This window comes from Pelodiscus sinensis, chromosome 3 (genome assembly GCF_052426305.1).
Source record: "Pelodiscus sinensis isolate ZL-2025 chromosome 3, ASM5242630v1, whole genome shotgun sequence".
Classification (NCBI taxonomy): domain Eukaryota; kingdom Metazoa; phylum Chordata; order Testudines; family Trionychidae; genus Pelodiscus; species Pelodiscus sinensis.
The window spans coordinates 77271624-77289937 of NC_143054.1; positions in this window are offsets into that span (position 1 = coordinate 77271624).

Sequence of the window (18314 nt, forward strand, 5' to 3'; positions counted from 1 at the left end):
TGAGGCAACAGCAAACCATAGTCAAAATCCAACCGATATGAGAAAGAGAAGATAAATTATATTACCTGCCCTGTTATACCAACAAGCTTAAAAGTGTTCCTTTCACCAACAGAAATTGGTCTAATAGGTGAGGTAACATAATTTATCTTCTCTCTCTCATATCTCTTGGATGTTGACTACGGTTTGCTGGGACCAACATGACTACAACGCCACTACATGCAACAGATATGAGAAAGAAGGGATGGCACAGATGGTTTTTTATAACATTTAATCTTTTTTATTTGATTTGCCTGGGTTGTATTATTTAGTTATGATTCCCAGTCCACTAGGATCAAGATTCGGGATTGTTTAGTCTAGGCACCGAGCAAGCAAAAGGGTGAATCATCACATTTGGACAACATGGTGCTCTCTTCCCTCCCCTCTCCCAAAACACTCTTAACATACTTTCTGAAGAGAGTAGGTCAGCAGTAGGTCAGCTGCCTGCGTTCCAGTGAACTTGCAGATATATTGGGTAGGTCAGGCAGGAGTGGGGACATCAGAGAGGAGACTCTCAGACAGCCAGGGTGACTGCTTTTTTTTGCCATTTGTGTGTTCCATGCACATTTCCATGTTCATCGTAAGATAGTCTTTCTATTTTAAATATCTTTTCCTTACGAAAACACACATATTCCCCAGAGGTTGTGCAAGCTAGTGCAGCCCCAGGAGAGCAATTACTTCTACACATATGCAGAGTACAAATGCACAGCTTTACTCACCCATCTGTTAACATATCCTATCACATACTGATGTATTCCCTTGGGAACAACTACTTTATATGGGCTATGACATGGCTGGGAAAAGCAAAACAACATCTCTAGAAATAGACATGTCCACATATCATGCAATCCTTGGGTTTTACTACCATTTCTCTTAAATAGGGAAAAGTCTATAAAGGGTGTGTTTTAAAACGTAGGTGCCATTGCCTACAGTTTATGATTCCTTTTAGGGTGCTTTTGAACAGAGTTTAACTTTTTTCTCTCGTGAGCATCTCCTTGTTAAAGTCATTTTATTTTGCTTAGTAAAAATTAATGGCCATAAGCTAAGACTTCATAATTCCAAAATTAAAAACAATACTGGAATTATTCCGGTCTCTGGTGCACATTGTGTACCCCCTTTTCACTCACGAATGGCCAGGCTGTACTCCATTCTGAATATGGCTGCAAGGTAGAAGGGTTTCACCTTCCTCCTATGTGCATATCTGTTGCACCATCACTTCCAGCACCATGGAGTTGCTATGTACCATCCTTCTACAAGTGGGCTGTGCCAGCACGATGAGGGCTCAGTTCAGTTGACTCCTTCTCTCAGGCAGTCAAACCACCAGGAGCAAGTTTCTGATTTCCCATGTCAGAGACTCCTGCCCTGGCAGTTGTTCTAGGTACAGCACAACAATATGCTGCTTTTCAGTCTGGACAGACTACTAGCTTCATGCCAGGGCTATGTCTAGACTGGCATGATTTTCCGGAAATGCTTTTAATGGAAAAGTTTTCCGTTAAAAGCATTTTTGGAACAGTGTCTAGATTGGCGCGGACGCTTTTCCGCAAAGCACTTTTTGCGGAAAAGCGTCCATGCCAATCTAGACGCGCTTTTCCACAAAAAAGCCCTGCTCGCCATTTTCGCCATCGGGGCTTTTTTGCGGAAAACAAATCTGGGCTGTCTACACTGGCTCTTTTGCACAAAAGTTTTGCGCAAAAGGACTTTTGCCCGAACGGGAGCAGCATAGTATTTCCGCAAAAACACTGACAATCTTACATGAGATCGTCAGTGCTTTTGCGGAAATTCAAGCAGCCAGTGTAGACAGCTGGCAAGTTTTTCCAGAAAAGTGGCTGATTTTCCGGAAAAACTGGCCAGTCTAGACACAGCCCAGTAGTTTAGGCCCTGTTTTACCTGGACAGATCCCTGGGCCTACATGGAGCCTCAATGAAGTCAATAGGGATCCACTCACACATTTTGAGGCAATGGCAGAGGGGAAAGCAAGCTGGTGCACCGCTCTAATAAGAAGGAGCCAGTGGGCTGGAACACTTAGCTGCAGGAGGAGAGGCAGTGGCTACCAACCAGACTCCTAGGGCTCTGCTGCATGCTGCTGCATTAAGCAATAGACAGACAGACAGGTAAAAAGGACTGGCTGGTGACATGCCCCCTCACCCATCCAGGACTGCCCCAGCCCTGTCCCCCAGGGTGCCCTTTACGGAGGGCAAGGGGACTGGCACTCCCTCCCACCCCTCACCACCAAAATTCATACCAGGATTCTGTTTGCTGCTGTTCCTCTTCTGCCAGTATGAAGGAGTAAGGAGAAAGTGCGCAGCTCATCTGCCCACTGCCCTCCCCAGCCAGCGTGGAAAGAATGCAGCTAACGGTGCTCCCTGACAAGGACTGGAGGGGGAAGAGCAAGCAGCATCCTGCTATGAATCTTGGGGGCAGCCCCCTATCCTCCCCCCCCCACACACACACACACACAGACACCAGAGGTATGTCTAGACTACAAGGTTTTCAAAAAAAGTAGCCTTTTACACGGCTCCTTTTTATGCAAAAAAACCCTTTTGTGTAAGAGCCGTTCTTCCACATTTTTTTCAGGAAGAATGGCTCTTGCACAAGAGGGGGTTTTTACACAAAAACAGAGCCTCATTAATTATGCAAATGAGATATTCCTTGCTTTGCCTCATTTGCATATTTTTTGTGCAAAACAAGGGGGCTGCGTCTAGACTGGCAAGTTTTTCCGCAAACGCTTGCCAGCTGTCTACACTGGCCGCTTGAATTTCCGCAAAAGCACTGACTTCCTACCGTAAGAAATCAGTGCTTCTTGTGGACATACTATGCTGCTCCCATTCAGGCAAAAGTCCTTTTGCGCAAAAGGGCCAGTGTAGACAGCTCAGATTTGTTTCCCACAAAAAAGCCTCGATGGCGAAAATGGCGATCGGGGCTTTCTTGCGCAAAACCGCGTCTAGATTGGCACGGACGCTTTCCGCAGAAAGTTCTTTTGTGGAAAAGCGTCCGTGCCAATCTAGATGCTCTTTTCCGCAAATGCTTTTAACATAAAAACTTTTCCGTTAAAAACATTTGCGGAAAATCATGCCAGTCTAGACGTAGCCAGGCAGTGTAGATGTAGCCCTACAGACAGCATACTGAACTTGGTGGAGCAGTGTGGCAATTTCTATGTTCCATTGACTTCAATGGAAGAAGGATTCAGGCCCCAAGACACCTAACAGAGTTAACCAGCATGCTCAGTCAGGGGAAGAAATGGGAGGTATCCTGGATTCTATACAACAGTCTTGCTGTAAAAGTGCACAAGAAGATATAGAGTACTGAATTCATGTTATGCAAGATTACGCCAGATAGTTTTGTGCTATATGATGCCATGTCTACTCTAGAAATATCCTGAGGTAAAATCTATGCATTTTTTTAAACCCACCCATACTGCCTATAGTGCTTTTAGTTAAAATGGAACTCACTTTTTCACTGACTCATAGCTGCAGATAATTGGATGCAAAGTGAACTGAAAAGTTGAAATGGCAGCTCATTTCATTTTGAAGAATGACCTTGATTGTTCCTCATGACACAATACAGAACATATACATAGAGGTGAAATGGGGTGGATGGCAAGGTGTATGCAAATGTGAGCATTCTAATCACTCTTAACCTACCTGGAGGTTAGAATGGGAGCAGTCTTTTTTTCCCCCTTATCCCTCATTTACATCTGAATCTTAGCTAAAATTAGCTACATAGCTAATATGTCAGAGACATCATTAAGCTTGGAGCATCTTTAAAACAACCTGACTCTGGGATACACACCCTTATGTTTGCAAAAGACTTCTTCTAGCAACCTAGTTACGAGCCTCTCAAGTGGTAGATTTACTACAGCAACAGAAAAACTTTCTTCTGTTGCTGTAAAAAGTGACTATACTACAGTAGCATAGTGCAAACTGTTCAGTTTTCCTATAATAAGCCTCTAGAGAAAACATACATAGATTAGGGCAGATATTTTTGAATCCTCCCATATTCATTAGAGTTTATAATCCAAACACCAGGCACTAACAAGCTTTTTAAAAGCTGTAAATGTTCTTGGCTCACCCTTAACATGATGCTAATGCTCCAACCACTTTTGATTCTACAGGCAGCGAAAATGAAACATGCCAATTGATGATAATTCTGAAGACATAATAGTAATTACAGTCTGGCAGATTGTCATCTGATGCATATCACTATAGTTTCACTGAAATGAATGGAGCTAGACTAATCTATAACACCTTAAAACCTGTCCCAGCAGAATTTTTATGATTCCAAACTCAGTTATCCAACATTATGCTGATATTTATGAATATCTTTGAACATTCCTCCCAAGTATCCAAAACCAGGAATTTTAGAGTTTATTTGACATCAAATAATCGAATTGCATATTAGGAAAGATCAACAAGCATCTTCTCTTGCAATATTTATGTCATTCTAACTGCAGCAAACTATGCTACTCATTTTTGCTTCCATTGAAGCTTCAAAATAGCAATTGAGTGGGTCATCTCCACAGCAATAGTAAAAGAAAACTGAGGAGAAATACCTCAAGTACTTGCCCCAGAAAGAAAGATGTAGTCCTCTGTAAAATGGCTTCCTTAGGGGCATAGCTGCTCATGTCTGTCAAATTTAAAGGACCAGCCCCAGAAAGGTGGGCTGAGAAAAATAATTCCTAATGAGGACAATCCTTCAGGGAGTTGGAAGGATCAGGATGTCTGCCAGGAAAGTGCTGCTTCTGTGTTCTTCATATTGACATTATGTCACAGATTGGGAAGAACTACTTTCATATTTAATTAATCACTGGAGCCTGAAGGTCAGATTCTGTAAGCTTCTGAGTTTGCTCAATAGCCACTGAATTTAGTGATCTGAGGTGTATTCAGCAAGATGCAGCATGCACCTAATATGCCCCTAAGTTCTACAGTGTCTTGGGGAAGACTTTTTATTCTGAAAAGCCCTAGCAGCTGAATCTCAAGGCACATTAAATAGCTACAACTGTTTGTCTCAAAGTATGAATGAGTTTGAACACCAAGCTTTTACTCACTCACCTTCTACACCAGAGGCTGTGTCTAGACTGGCCAGTTTTTCTGGAAAATCAGCCACTTTTCCAGAAAAACTTGACAGCTGTCTACACTGGCCTCTTGAATTTCCACAAAAGCACTGACTTCCTACTGTAAGAAATCAGTGCTTCTTGCGGAAATACTATGCTGCTCCCGTTCAGGCAAAAGGGCCAGTGTAGATAGCTCAGATTTGTTTTCCGCAAAAAATCCCAGATCGTGAAAATGGCGATTGGGGCTTTCTTGCGCAAAACCGCGTCTAGATTGGCATGGACGCTTTTTGCGGAAAAGCGTCCGTGCCGATCTAGACGCTCTTTTCCGAAAATGTTTTTAATGGAAAATTTTTTCTGTTAAAAGCATTTCCGGAAAATCATGCCAGTCTAGACGTAGCCCAGAGTGTTTCTTACTTTGATCAGGTGTGGTTCATTCAGACAGAAAGACACAGATACTTGCCACAGGTACAGCTCATTTCCAACTGTATTTATACCAACAACAACCTTCAAAATCTAGTAAAAAATGCCATGGGTTTCCTTTTTATAATGCTTGTTCTACTAACATAGAAAAGAAATATGAGTATAATATCCTTCATAATACATTAGATATTCAACTTGCATCCGATCCTGCAACACAACAGAAGAAAACACTCTTTGACTCAGCATGGGTCACATGACTAAGGCCAGACACACAGGATTAAGTGCAGTACAGTATTTAAGTCCCAGGCTGAGGTAAAGGCCCAGCTAGGGCTAGACTTCTGCATTCCTGATTGGAGTCCCAATGTAAGAATTGCACTTTGGGGCCACAAAAGGCTTTTATGATTGAACTGAAGTAGCTACTATGCACTTGCAGTGATTCCTCAGCTTGCAGAGAGGTTTCTTTCTCTCCCCCCTCCCCGGCATCCCATCACTGAGATACTAGTTTTATGCTAAGCCAACTTGATGCTTTGATCTTTGGATCTAGTGTCATAGATGTACACTAGGAACATCTATTAGGAATACTTTGCCATGAATGTTGTTTAGTACCCAGGGATCTATAATTGTGAGGGGACAAAAATGGTCCCATGGATTCACCTCTGAATGGGGCAGATAATTGTTAAGCATGTGTTCTATTCCTGTTCACTTTGTTGTACTGCTGAGTTTCTTGATTGAATTTAAGCATTGCCACAGGGTGATTGGCCCCTTAAGAGGAATAGATGCAATTTACCTGAAAACAGCTAGTTAGTTGTTTCCTGAAGGTACTTGATAGGAAGAGACAGTAAAAAGTTGGTCAGAATTGCTTGTAGATAAATACAGGCAGTCCCCGGGTTACATGGATCCAACTTACATCGGATCCCTACTTACAAACGGGGTGAGGCAACCCTGCACTAGCTGCGCCCTCCCCCCCCCCCCCCAGGAGACCACCGAGACACGCCACAGTCCCGCCGCCCGCGTCCTCCGTGGAGAGAAAAGCCGCTCCACATCTCCCTGGTCTGCAGGACTGAGGGAAGTGAGGTATGGGAGAATAAAATTGAGCTCTGGAGAAATGTTTGGCTAGAGTTTCCCCTACAATATGTACAAGTTCCGACTTACATACAAATTCAACTTAAGAACAAACCTACAGTCCCTATCTTGTACGTAACCTGGGGACTGCCTGTAGTTGGGAGCTGGTTAAAAGACTTTGGCCTAAATCCTTGGTGGTAGTTAGGTGCTGAGCTCCTTTTGATTTCAATGGGTGTTATGTAACTAAATACTTTTGAGGCTTTGAGCTCTTTTGTTGGTACTGTGCTATGAACTGCCCAGGGCAGGGAAACTGCGGAGTAGAAAGCTTGTGCAAAAGTTTCTAGGTAAAGGGGAAAACCCAACTCAGGAAGGGCAGGCTGAGTCCAGCAACAGGGGAATTGATTCTGTAAGGAGGTTCCTATGAGCAGCATTAGGATTGGCAAATAGAGGAGTCTGGGGAGCTTTCTTGCAAAAGATCTGTGTGGAGAGTTATGGGAGAAAAGCTACAAGAAGCATGGAGAATTGCTAGAGGTGTGAAGGTCTTGGGGTAGGAGTATAGGAACTTGGCAAGAGGAAGGTTGACTCCTGTATCTCAAGATCCTGAGAGTGACCCTGAAGTGGGCAGAGAGGTTAAAATCCAGACGTTCTACTTTACTCCAAGGGAGTCTGATCTTGGGGTCACTTATGCTGTTAAACTATGTCTGGAAGCAGGGCTTGAACTGGACTTTGAGAGGGACATCTCTTTCCCAGTTGAGGAGAAGTTATCACTGGCCTGTTTGGTGGTAGAGAAGAATGGCAACTTGTTTGGCCCAGGAGACAATAGGGGAAACTGAGACAGCACCATTGCTGGCTGCTGATGAGTTCTCTGTTGGGTGAGAGGGCATGACCCCCTATTTCAAGCATACTCTACACTTTCAAAAACTGAGAAACACACAAAACAACATTCCAGAGCAGACAGAGAAAGATACAAAGTAAGCAATATATTGTACACAGCATTGTGGACATACTGTTGACTGTACGCATACATCTAAACCCCTGAGCTTTTTTTTTTATCAAACATGTAGGGCTCATTTGAAGATGCGTTATCAGTTCTGATCCTTTCCTGGTCTATGTTCAAACTGTCTAGCCGCTTCAACTATGCTAATAGATTCCATTACATGTGCTGTGAATAACAGATCTTTTGCATGTGAGTGAGTTGCTGAGCTGAATTCCTCCGGCTGGGTCAGGATTTAGGGAGACTCAAGCCATGCTCGTGGTTTAACAATTTCAAAATATTTAGAGACAGGTTTCAGGGACAACTTTCTTGCAAAAAATGCTACTTTTTTTTTTTCACCTAACAACAGTGATGCAGGAGTTGCTAAGGTAGCTCTGCTACTTGATGAGCCGGATACAGAGAGGACACTCTTCTGGTAGCTAGCCTGTTAAGCCAGCTTTAGTGTACTAAAGGATCTGACCCCTCGTCCCCATGTTGTGGCAAGAAGCAGTCTGGGAAAGAGTCTCAATTAAAAAATAAATTGTTGTTAACAGACAACTGGCTGTGTTCAGCATCTATAGACGCTATAAATGATAGCACTTCTGGAGTATTTAGATAAGCATTTCCTGTTTTGCATAGGAAAACTCCTCTCTTGCAGAAACCATACCCCTCCCATTGTTGCTCACACTGCAATTCTGATGGAATGATAGGGTTTGGCTTGAACTTTCCTGTTTCAGGGTAATCCTGGAACATCTTGTACCCTTGCAAGCTTTTTTTGTTTTGTTTTGTTTTGTTTTTAAACTTCAAAAGAAATAAGAATCTGTAGTTAGAGTGGAGCACTTACACAGTGCTTACTCATAGCTTTCCTGCTGTCATTATCTGGGTTATTAGTGTCTCTTTTCATGAGCATCAAATGCATATCAAACATGTAAAAAGGGGGAGCTATAATGAGAGGTCTTTCTAAGATTTTTCCAACTCCTACCTGTACGCCTGAGACCAAACATCACTGACGACTGGTCAGTGGCCAGTGCATGTATTTGTTGGTAATTTCTGGACACTGTATGTACCTCAATATCCAACCTTATAATGTTTTGGAAGAACAAAATTTGAGAGTTCTTCCACAAAGCCTTCCAATATACTAGTGATGACTCCAGGCCTCTCTCCCCGCCCCAATGGAACTGTTGCCCTGTGTTTTTTCCTGTCTCGGACTATGTGCACGTTTGCAGTGCTACATAAATTAATTAATAATAATAATAGCAAAGAAAAGACAACAATCTAGTTATGTGCAAGCTTTTCCACTTTGTCAAGTCTAATGCCGCAGTGCAATCTACAGAGCAAGACAATATAGGATAACTTTGCAGTTTATTTACAAAAATTGTGAAATGGCTAACGGAGCCCCATATAGATTACATGTTCTTTTAAAAGGGTCTCTTCAAAATGAATAGGTAACTATTCTAGCTTGTCTTGTGCAATAGCTATTGTGTACTGGGGGACTCAAATGATCACAGCTGAGCTCTGTCATTTGTAAGACCAAGGAGTATGATAATCCCCCTGCCTAATGGATTCATAGAAAGATTTGCATATTACCTAAGCAGTGAGTGGATGTTTGGCTCTGTTTCTAAAAAATGATAAAATCGAAGGATAAACTTGAAATATATAGATAGATAGCAGGCTAGGGGAACTGAATCAGGGCTTACAAATATTAATCAGCTTTAATTAAAGATCAAAATCTTTCTTTGTTTCCAATTATATCTGACTCACTTTGTTTATTTGTTCCTGTTTATCAAGGAAGTGCCTTTGTTCCCAAGGAAAGAAATTCTGTGGATGCTTCATTATGAACCATGACTGGCGGAACTTTGCAAACTCTTCATTTGTTAATATGAAGCAGTGTGACTATGTGATTTTGTACTTGCTTGATCAATAAAGATCTAGTATCACTGCAGCCAGATAGATTCATAGATTACAGAGCTAGAAGGGACCACGATAATCATCTTGTCTGACCTCTTGGGTAACACGGGCCATAGACCTGCCCCCAAATAATTCCTGTTTGAAGTAGAGCATGGCTCTTAGAAAAACATCCCATCTTGATTTTAAAATATTCAGCAATGGAGAATCTACCACAGCCTTTGATAGATACTCTGTACAATCCCTAGAGTATACATTCTCCCCAGCTGATCAAGTGATTCAACAACCTTTATTCAAAAGCCAAGAGCAAACATTTTTTGTCAGTTCATTTTCTTATAAGGTACTGCCATTAAGAGAAACTGACCAAATGATGACTCCTGCTCTTTCCACCAGGTTCAGTTCGGACCCATTAATTGGTATAACCTTTAACATTATCTGCTAACAGTGGAATTTGTGTGAGATGGAGTATACCAAGCAGCTGATGTCCTCTGCTGGAAACCCTGGCACAGCCTACCTGAAGAAGTTTTCCTTTAAAGGGAAAATGGTGAGCTTAGACTTCCAAGAATTGCCTAGCAAGGCCACTCAGGATCAGTTGCTGGCAGAACCAATGAGAATGGGTCTTCCAGAAGCAAGAAGGGCCAGAAAAATGCCAGTTGGGGCCTATCAAGCCAGGTAACAGTGGCTCATTGCTTCTCCTAGGGTCAAGTTATGGGTGAAATTGGGACATGAGAGGACAGATCTTTCCTGTTTTAACCCTGACTGAATCTTTTTGATTAAGCCAGTAAAAAACTGTTTGTTTGTTTTTATTTCCCTGTGCTCCATTCAGGGCCGGCCCACAACATTTTGGTACCTGAGACGGGAAGCTCAAATGATGCCCCATACCACCTCGCTTGGGCCAAAACTTTGAAAGGTCTCAATTCTCTGGGTCCTAGTGGTGTTCTCTCGCTCCCCCCCCTCCACACACACAGTCTGACACACAGTCTATGCTCACCTGTAGTATCCTATCTTATCCTTAGACTGTGTCTACATTGGCGCGATCTTGCACAAAAGCGGCCACTCTTGTGCAAAAAATTGCTGCCTGTCTACACTGGCCGCGAGTTCTTGCACAAGAACACTGACGTTCTAATGTATGAAACCAGGGCTTCTTGCGCAAGAACTATGATGCTCCCGCTCAGGAATAAGTCCTCTTGCATAACTGTTCTTGCGCAAGAGGCCAGTGTAGACAGGCAACATGAATTTCTTGCGCAAGAAAGCCCTATGGTTAAAATGGCCATCGGAGCTTTCTTGCGCAAGAGAGCGTCTACAATGGCATGGATGCTCTTGCGCAAAAGCACATGCCAGTGTAGACGCTCTCTTCTGGAAGAGTTTTTGCACAAGATCATGCCAGTGTAGACGTAGCCTACGATTGTAAGCTCTTTGGGGCAGGGAACATCTCTTGCTTTGTGTTTGTACTGGTGCAGTGGGTTGTCAGTCCATAACTGGGTTTCCTTGGTGCTATACCAATACAATAAGGAGGAAGGTTATGAAACTAAAAAGCCCAGGTGGCCATCTTGAGCTGACTATCAATTTAATGCTGTCTCTTGAGAGGTTTTACTGGTTCAGACAAACCTGCAATACTGTGGTTGTACGGAGTAGGAACAGTAGGAACTGTGTGCCACAGTTCTCATTTTTTGTATTGTATCTGAGCTGGCTTGTCTTAGAATGGGTTCCTATCGGGGAAGTTATACTGTTGCTTGCTGAAGCATTAGCACACATGGCTCCGAGAGCTGCAGATATGTGCTAAGTCATCCCTTCATCACAGCAGTAGCCTTAAAAACAAGTCTTGAAAGAAGGGGCTCCTGTTTTCTTTCAAAAAGGGAGGAAACAACGAATGCATCTGCTCAACAACTGCAAAAAATATATATAAATAATGAACAATAGCCAAGTAGTTCCCACCACTGCAATGATTATGGAGCGAAATTCCATACTTTGTACTGTGAAGGTCATGTGAGGTTATCTTAATTGTCTCTGTGAATCCATGCATAGCATTTATTGCTATACACTCAACATCGTTCATATTGTTATTGTAATAGGAGGAAGGTGAACGTGAGGGGTTTTTTTCAGTGTTCAGATGTTGGTATGACACACGTTAATTACACCCATTCAGGAAATACAATAGCACCGAAGGGAGTTGCAGGACTGTTTAATTATCATTATCATTTTCAAAGGTATTTCCCAGGTAGTTGCCATGCTAAGAAATTAACTTATGTCATATTGAACAGCAGTATGTGACAACAAGGGGAGCTTTTCCTCTTCCCTCTTCACTTCTTTTGTGACTATAGAGGCTATGTTTCTCTAAACAAGCCCACTGATGGTGTGGGGAAAGGGGGCAGAGAGGCAATTATCCAAGGGCCTGCCAATTTAAAAGGATATGGGGCCCCAGCTGCTGCTGCTGAAGCGCTGCCTAAAAGTGTCTCTTGATTGAAAGATGCTTTTGATATGTCCCATGCAGGTTCTGGGGCAGGGTTACTTTATCCTGGAACCTGTCTGGGGCATATCAAAACCATCTTTCAACCAAAAGATGCTGCTGTGGTTTTCCCCAGAGCAGACAGGTTGGGTCCAGGGAAGGGAAGAGAGACATGTTGTGATGACTGCTCTGGGGCTCCTCCCCACAGGTGGGGGATGAGACAGATTTGGAGGGCTCCGGTGGTTTCTCTGCATGATGTGAGGTGGGCCTTGTGATCCTGGTCAGGGGACGGGGATAGGAGGGACTTCTCCCCTGAGGCCCAGAATTGCTGTCCATGGGTATCAAGGCTGTTCCCCACTCTGGCACGACAAATGCAGAAGTGGGGGCCCACAAGAGCACCCCAAAATCTGATCTCTACAAGCTTTGGTACAAAAACTTCCCCCCCAAAATCCTAATACCCAGATTTTGGGAAATCCGCTGCTACTACTCAAGTGGGAGTAAAACCAGGAAGTTTCAAGAAATTCCAAGAAAACCAAGGAAGAGATCACTTGGGAAACCTCCTCCCTAAGGTAAAACTCTCCCCTGCCCCAACCTTCATTTTGCTTGGAGTTGGGAAAAAGAGAGGGGACCCACAGACAGACCTTCGAGGACACAAAAATCAACCAGGCCTCCCATCTACTTCAGTCTTGGAAGAAACTGCTCTGCTTTTTAGACAAAGGAGGGAAAGATAAAGACTCCTCTGAACCAGTTTGAAATTCCTATCTGCATTGTTATTGGCTGACCAGATACCTGGCTAGGTGCTGAAGGCCTTAGTTAATCCCTTAGTCACCTGGTGCTGGTCAGCACTCCTGTTATGACAGTGGGCCTGGGCCAAATCTGTTTGTAAGAATCTATATCCTACTCAAACATATTTATGTGCACAGATAGCAGTGAAAGCAGTTTAAAAATTTCTTACAGGTACTGTCCTATGGCAACTTGGGTCCCTGCCAGCTTTTTAAATAGCTTCCTGCTGGCTTTTGCCATAGCTCAGCCCGCTCATGCCAGAGCTGTGAACTAGGGTGCACCCACCTACTCTCACCTCTGTGCACAGATGCCACCTCAGGAATCATCTTTGCTGACTTCCTCTTTGCTTCTGGGCAAAGGCTGGCTCGGAGAAAGGGGCCAGATATGCTATTGAAATGGCTCCTTATTTTAGATCTAAGAATACTTTTTGTGCTAACCCAATCATTATAATGTTTTTAATAAAGAATATCAGCCAGGAAATAATATTTTTGTTGATTAAAAAACCTGTGATTTTTATCTTCCCACTTAACTCCTGCAACAGCCAGTCAGATGAATGCATGGGTCAAATATATTGTGACACCTCAAGCCAGATGCAATGCCTGGACCATGTTCAAACTCAAGAGGCTTAAAGAGCACATAGGACCAGTGAGTGGGAAGTGTTTTTAGCCTGCTGGAGCTCTACCAGAGTGTATGTGGGAGAGTGTGTGTGTGGGGGGGAGGGGAAGACTAAGAAAGAGAAAATTATCTTTCATATTGTTACAAAATAGCCCCGTATCTAACCAACTCCATGCATCAGGTGTTTTAAGGGTTAACATAGCTAATGGCTAAAATGATCAAAGAATGAAGAGGTACTAAAATTATGACTTAGCCATCAAATGATAGAATGGTATTACAGTGTGAGAAGAGACGGTACGAGATTTTTTTATTATTATTATTTGGTTTTCTGGAGAAACATATGCAGTGGTTTGAGTATGGTTTGCCAGAATGATTGTCATATAATTAGGTAAGTGGTTTAGTTGCATGCTTGTGCTGTGCAACATGTCTACATATAAAATGAAATATGTGGTCTTGCTTTGCAAGGTGGTGTCATGGATTAAATGACCAGGATTTTCATCCCTTACATCAAATTCCCCAATAAGGACTGATCAGTTACATTTACCTTGAGATTTCTGTATGTAGAGATCGCTATTTGCTTGATCTGTTACTGTGACAACTCAGCAACATGTATGCTACATTTAAACCTTCCCTCACAAGTTACAGTGTGACTTTTCAAAGGGCTGAGTGTAATCACAGAAAGACGTATTTATAAATATAGTAGATACTAAAATACATCAGTTCAAAGTGAACATGTCTGTGTGAGCGAACATGTCTGTGTGAGCAAACAAGTGGTGGAACCTTTTAATTTGCCCCACCCACACAGTTGTTAATATAGTGGAAAGTCCAGAATCATCTTTGGTTCTTGAATGTCACTACTACAGTTTCTGTAACAATCCTCTGTTTGATGAAGATGAGTTGGTGGTAAAAGGAAGTGAGCTTTAATTCTTCTGTTTGGTAGCAGGATTTCTTATGAATTGATATTGGAGATGCATTTGTGGAAGCTGGAAGTTGATTGAAAACCATAGAGTGATGGATGAAATTGTTTGCACAAAGTATTGTTTGAGGATTTTATTTTAAAGTGCAAAGTGCTTAGAAAGATGCCTGGCCATCCTTACTATAAGAAGATGCTTGTGATTTGGTGCTTTACAATTTCAGTAACAATAACGTTAACTGAACTTTTTTTCAAAATTCAAATGAAGGTTTGGCTTGAAATTGAGATAAATTCCTGTAACTGTGTTGCTTGAAATATCCCTAATAATAGTAGGATAATGATAAGAATGGAATGTCTAATTCACAAGCCTCATTCTGCAAACAGTTTTAGATGCATGGATTATTACCCCACACAGAATATGCATCCAAAGGCCTACATCCTTCCTTTCTGATTGCAAGAGAACTTTGTGCATCTGAATCTGCAACTGCAAGTGGTCCCTGTTCCTTTTTGGATCCATCAACTGTGATGAATTAAAGAAGTGGTGGCTGGATCCAGAGTCAGTTTAATTTTGGTTTGTGGTTCATGTTCAAGTCTGAATCAGAAATCAATTGGGATCTGATCATGACAGAATCTCAAAAAAATTCTGACATCTTGGGCTGCTCTTGCATTATAAATGCAAGAATGTTACTACTTTCAAACCAGAATATCCCCTCACAGGGCTGTGTTTGGATCTGAATCTATACTCTTCAAATTTGAATGGGTTCAGATACACATTTCTAGTTCCTTTGCATAAATCCATAAATTGTGCCTTGGTTTTTCATGTGAATATATATCATAATGCATCTTTTGTGCTTAACTAATTATTAACTTCTGTATTTATTTACATATCAAGGTGAGAAGAGTCCAGAATAACTAGATTCCTTTGGTTTGTTTCAATCCATATGTATATCATCTCTGTTTTATACCAGTATATGTCATATTGGTGAAACTAAGAAAAAAAATAAACCCATAATGCATCAAGATGGTTTATTACTGATTCATATGGTCTCAGCCCTCCAGCAATTCAGTACCTAATAAAATTATTAACACCTAATAAAGAGGCTTACTGGAGCTCTGAAGTTAGTGATTGTTTTTTAATTACATATTTCGTTTGATTTAATAAGGTAGTAAATATTTTCTTCATCTCTCTTTAAAGCAAATATATATCTTATGTAGTCATGGGCTTTAAAGTGTTTTTTATTTATATTTTCTTTGCATAATCATCACCATATTTACCCTGGGTCACAAGAAGCCCTATCTTCACCTTTTGCATTATTTTGGTTATATTTACTCAGTTTAGCTATTTTATAAGCTGCAAAAAGAACCCTTAACAATTAACACACACAAGTCATTCCTTGGTGTGAATATATTATAGAACCCCCTTCACTTCAATCAGAATATATTTTCATTGGTGCTTGCTCATCTCTGTGGAGTGCTTCAAAGCAGTGTCCCTGTAACCAGAGTGCTTGGACAGCCACCCAGGTCAGATTCAAATGCCACCCAGCTGATTAGCAAAGTGCCCACAACTGGCGGAAGCTGGCAGCATGTGTTTCTACTGGTGGTGCACATCTGCACATGCTTCGGTGCACATGAATGGAAAAAACTAGAGGGAACATTACTCCAGAATGCCAAACTGCAAGTTTTCCTTAGGAGGATAGCATTGGTTTCTATTCCAGGATCAGCTGGTGACCTGCTGTATAACTTTGAATATGTCCTGTGTTCACTCTAGAGGCTACGACTACACTGGCAACTTCTTGCGCAAGAACTCTTTTGTGCAAAAACTTGCTGCCTGTCTACACTGGCCGCGTGTTCTTGTGCAAGTAAACTGATGTTCTAATGTATGAAATCAGGGCTTCTTGCACCAGAACTCTGATGCTCCTGCTTAGGAATAAGCCCTTTCGCGCAACTGTTCTTGTGCAAGAGGCCAGTGTAGACAGGCAACATGAATTTCTTGCGCAAGAAAGCCGTATGGTTAAAATGGCCATCAGAGGTTTCTTGCGCAAGAGAGCATCTACCCTGGCATGGATGCTCTTGTGCAAAAGCACATCTCTTGTGCAAAAGCACACGCCAGTGTAGACGCTCTCTTCTGGAAGAGTTTTTGCACAAGAACTCTTCCGCAAAAGAGTTTTTGCATGAGAATGCACCAGTGTAGGTGTAGCCTAGTGGTTAGGGCTCTTACCTGGGGTATGGGAGAGTCATGTTTGTGTCCTTGCTCCACTGAATATTTATGTATTGGCACAGAGTAACATCTTAAACAGGAGCAATGAAGAAAGACCTAGCCTCGAGGTTAGGACAATTTGGGGGAGATATGGGTTCAAGTCCTGAGTGAGAGTTAGTCTCGGGCTCTCCCACATCCTGGGGGAGAGCTTTAACCACTGGAACACAGACTATGAGGAAAGGAAGGAGTGGCACCTGCTCCTCTTCATTTTCTGGCAATGACAAAGCTGATGCGGCAGAGGCACTTCAGTTCTGATTCAGGCTCATAGCTGCTAATCCCAAATTAGCCCAGAGTTCAGTGCCTAGCTCCATTTGAGGGGTACTGCTTAGGCCTCCCGCCTCCTTGGCATTTCCTATTAGCTCAGTTAGCCAACCCCCTGTATAATTTGCTGCATGTTGTGAATCCCATTTTTAGGTGTCTAACTGCCCCCATGGATTGCATAGGGACCAGGACCAGACTAACTAGAGACCGTTGATGCAAATGGCATCCCATCTAGTCTGGAGAGTTGGCAGCCTTAGGACAGCGTGGGGCACCTGGAGCCTAACTCATGGCTGTGGATTCCACTGTGCAGCAGAGTGTTGTAATGCTACATCTCATCCCCTTTGTGGATCTAGCCTGAAACCATTAAGGCAGAGGTGGGGAACCTTTTTTGGGTTGGGTGTTTCTGATCCACAGAAAAATCAGTTGGAGGCCACATGCAAGTAAGAAGCAAAACAAAAATTAAAACAAAAAAACCTCTCAGTGACACTTGTCCCATTCCTCTTGTTCACCAGAGCTTTGGGGGCCCAAGCTAGTAGGTTTTCTGTGTACCAGACCCTCGGAGGGGCTTTGGGGTGCTAGAGTGGGGAGCCCTGAGCCTCTGGGACCAGATCCAGGCAAGCTGAGGGGGCCACATTCAGCCCCTGGGCCTTAGGATCCCCACCCATGCTTTAAGGGCACATCTACATTGCAGGGAATATCTGTGGCACCAAGGGCAACTGACTTGGCCTTGTGAGACTCAAGCTGCAAGGCTAAAAATGGCAGTGTCGATGTTCCACCTTTGTAGAGTTTCAGAGCCCAGGCTCCAGCCAAAGACCAAATGCCTACACTGATTTTTTTTAGCTTTGCAGCCTGAGCCCTGCAAACCTGAATTAATTGATCCAGGCTCATGGTGCCCTGGGTCTCTGAGTACAGTACAGGCAGTCCCCGAGTTACGCGGATCCGACTTATGTCGGATCCGCAGTTACGAACGGGGTTTGCTCCGCGTCTCCCTGGTCTGCTGGAGACCAGCAGACCAGGAAGACGGGGAGCAAAGCCTTTGAGGACGCCGGCAGCGGGACAGCTGTGGCGCGTATGGGCTGTCTACTGCCCACGTGCTCTGCAGCTTTGCTCCGCGTCTCCCTGGTCTGCTGGTCTCCAGCAGACCAGCAGACCAGGGAGACGGAGCAAAGCCGCGGAGAACCCGGGCGGCAGGACCATGGTGCGTCTCGGTCCACCGCCCGCGTCTCCCTGGTCTGCTGGGGGGGGGGGCGCGCAGCTAGTACGCCACCCCCCCCCAGCAGACCAGGCTTTTCTCCAGACGCCTGTGGTAGAGCAGCTGGGGCACTGCCGGTTGGTTCCGCAGCGCCGCTCTAGGCGCTACTGGACCAACCCGGCAGCACCCCAGCTGCTCTGCCCCAGGCGTCCTGATTCAGCCGCTGATGGTCAGTTTCAGCAGCGGCTGAATCAGGACTCCTGGGGCAGAGCAGCTGGGGTGCTGCTGGGTTGGTCCAGTAGCGCTGAGGAGCGGTGCTACTGGAGCAACCCAGCAGCACCCCAACTGCTCTGCTCCAGGCGTCCCCAAGTCAGCCGCTGCTGAAACTGACCAGCGCTGAC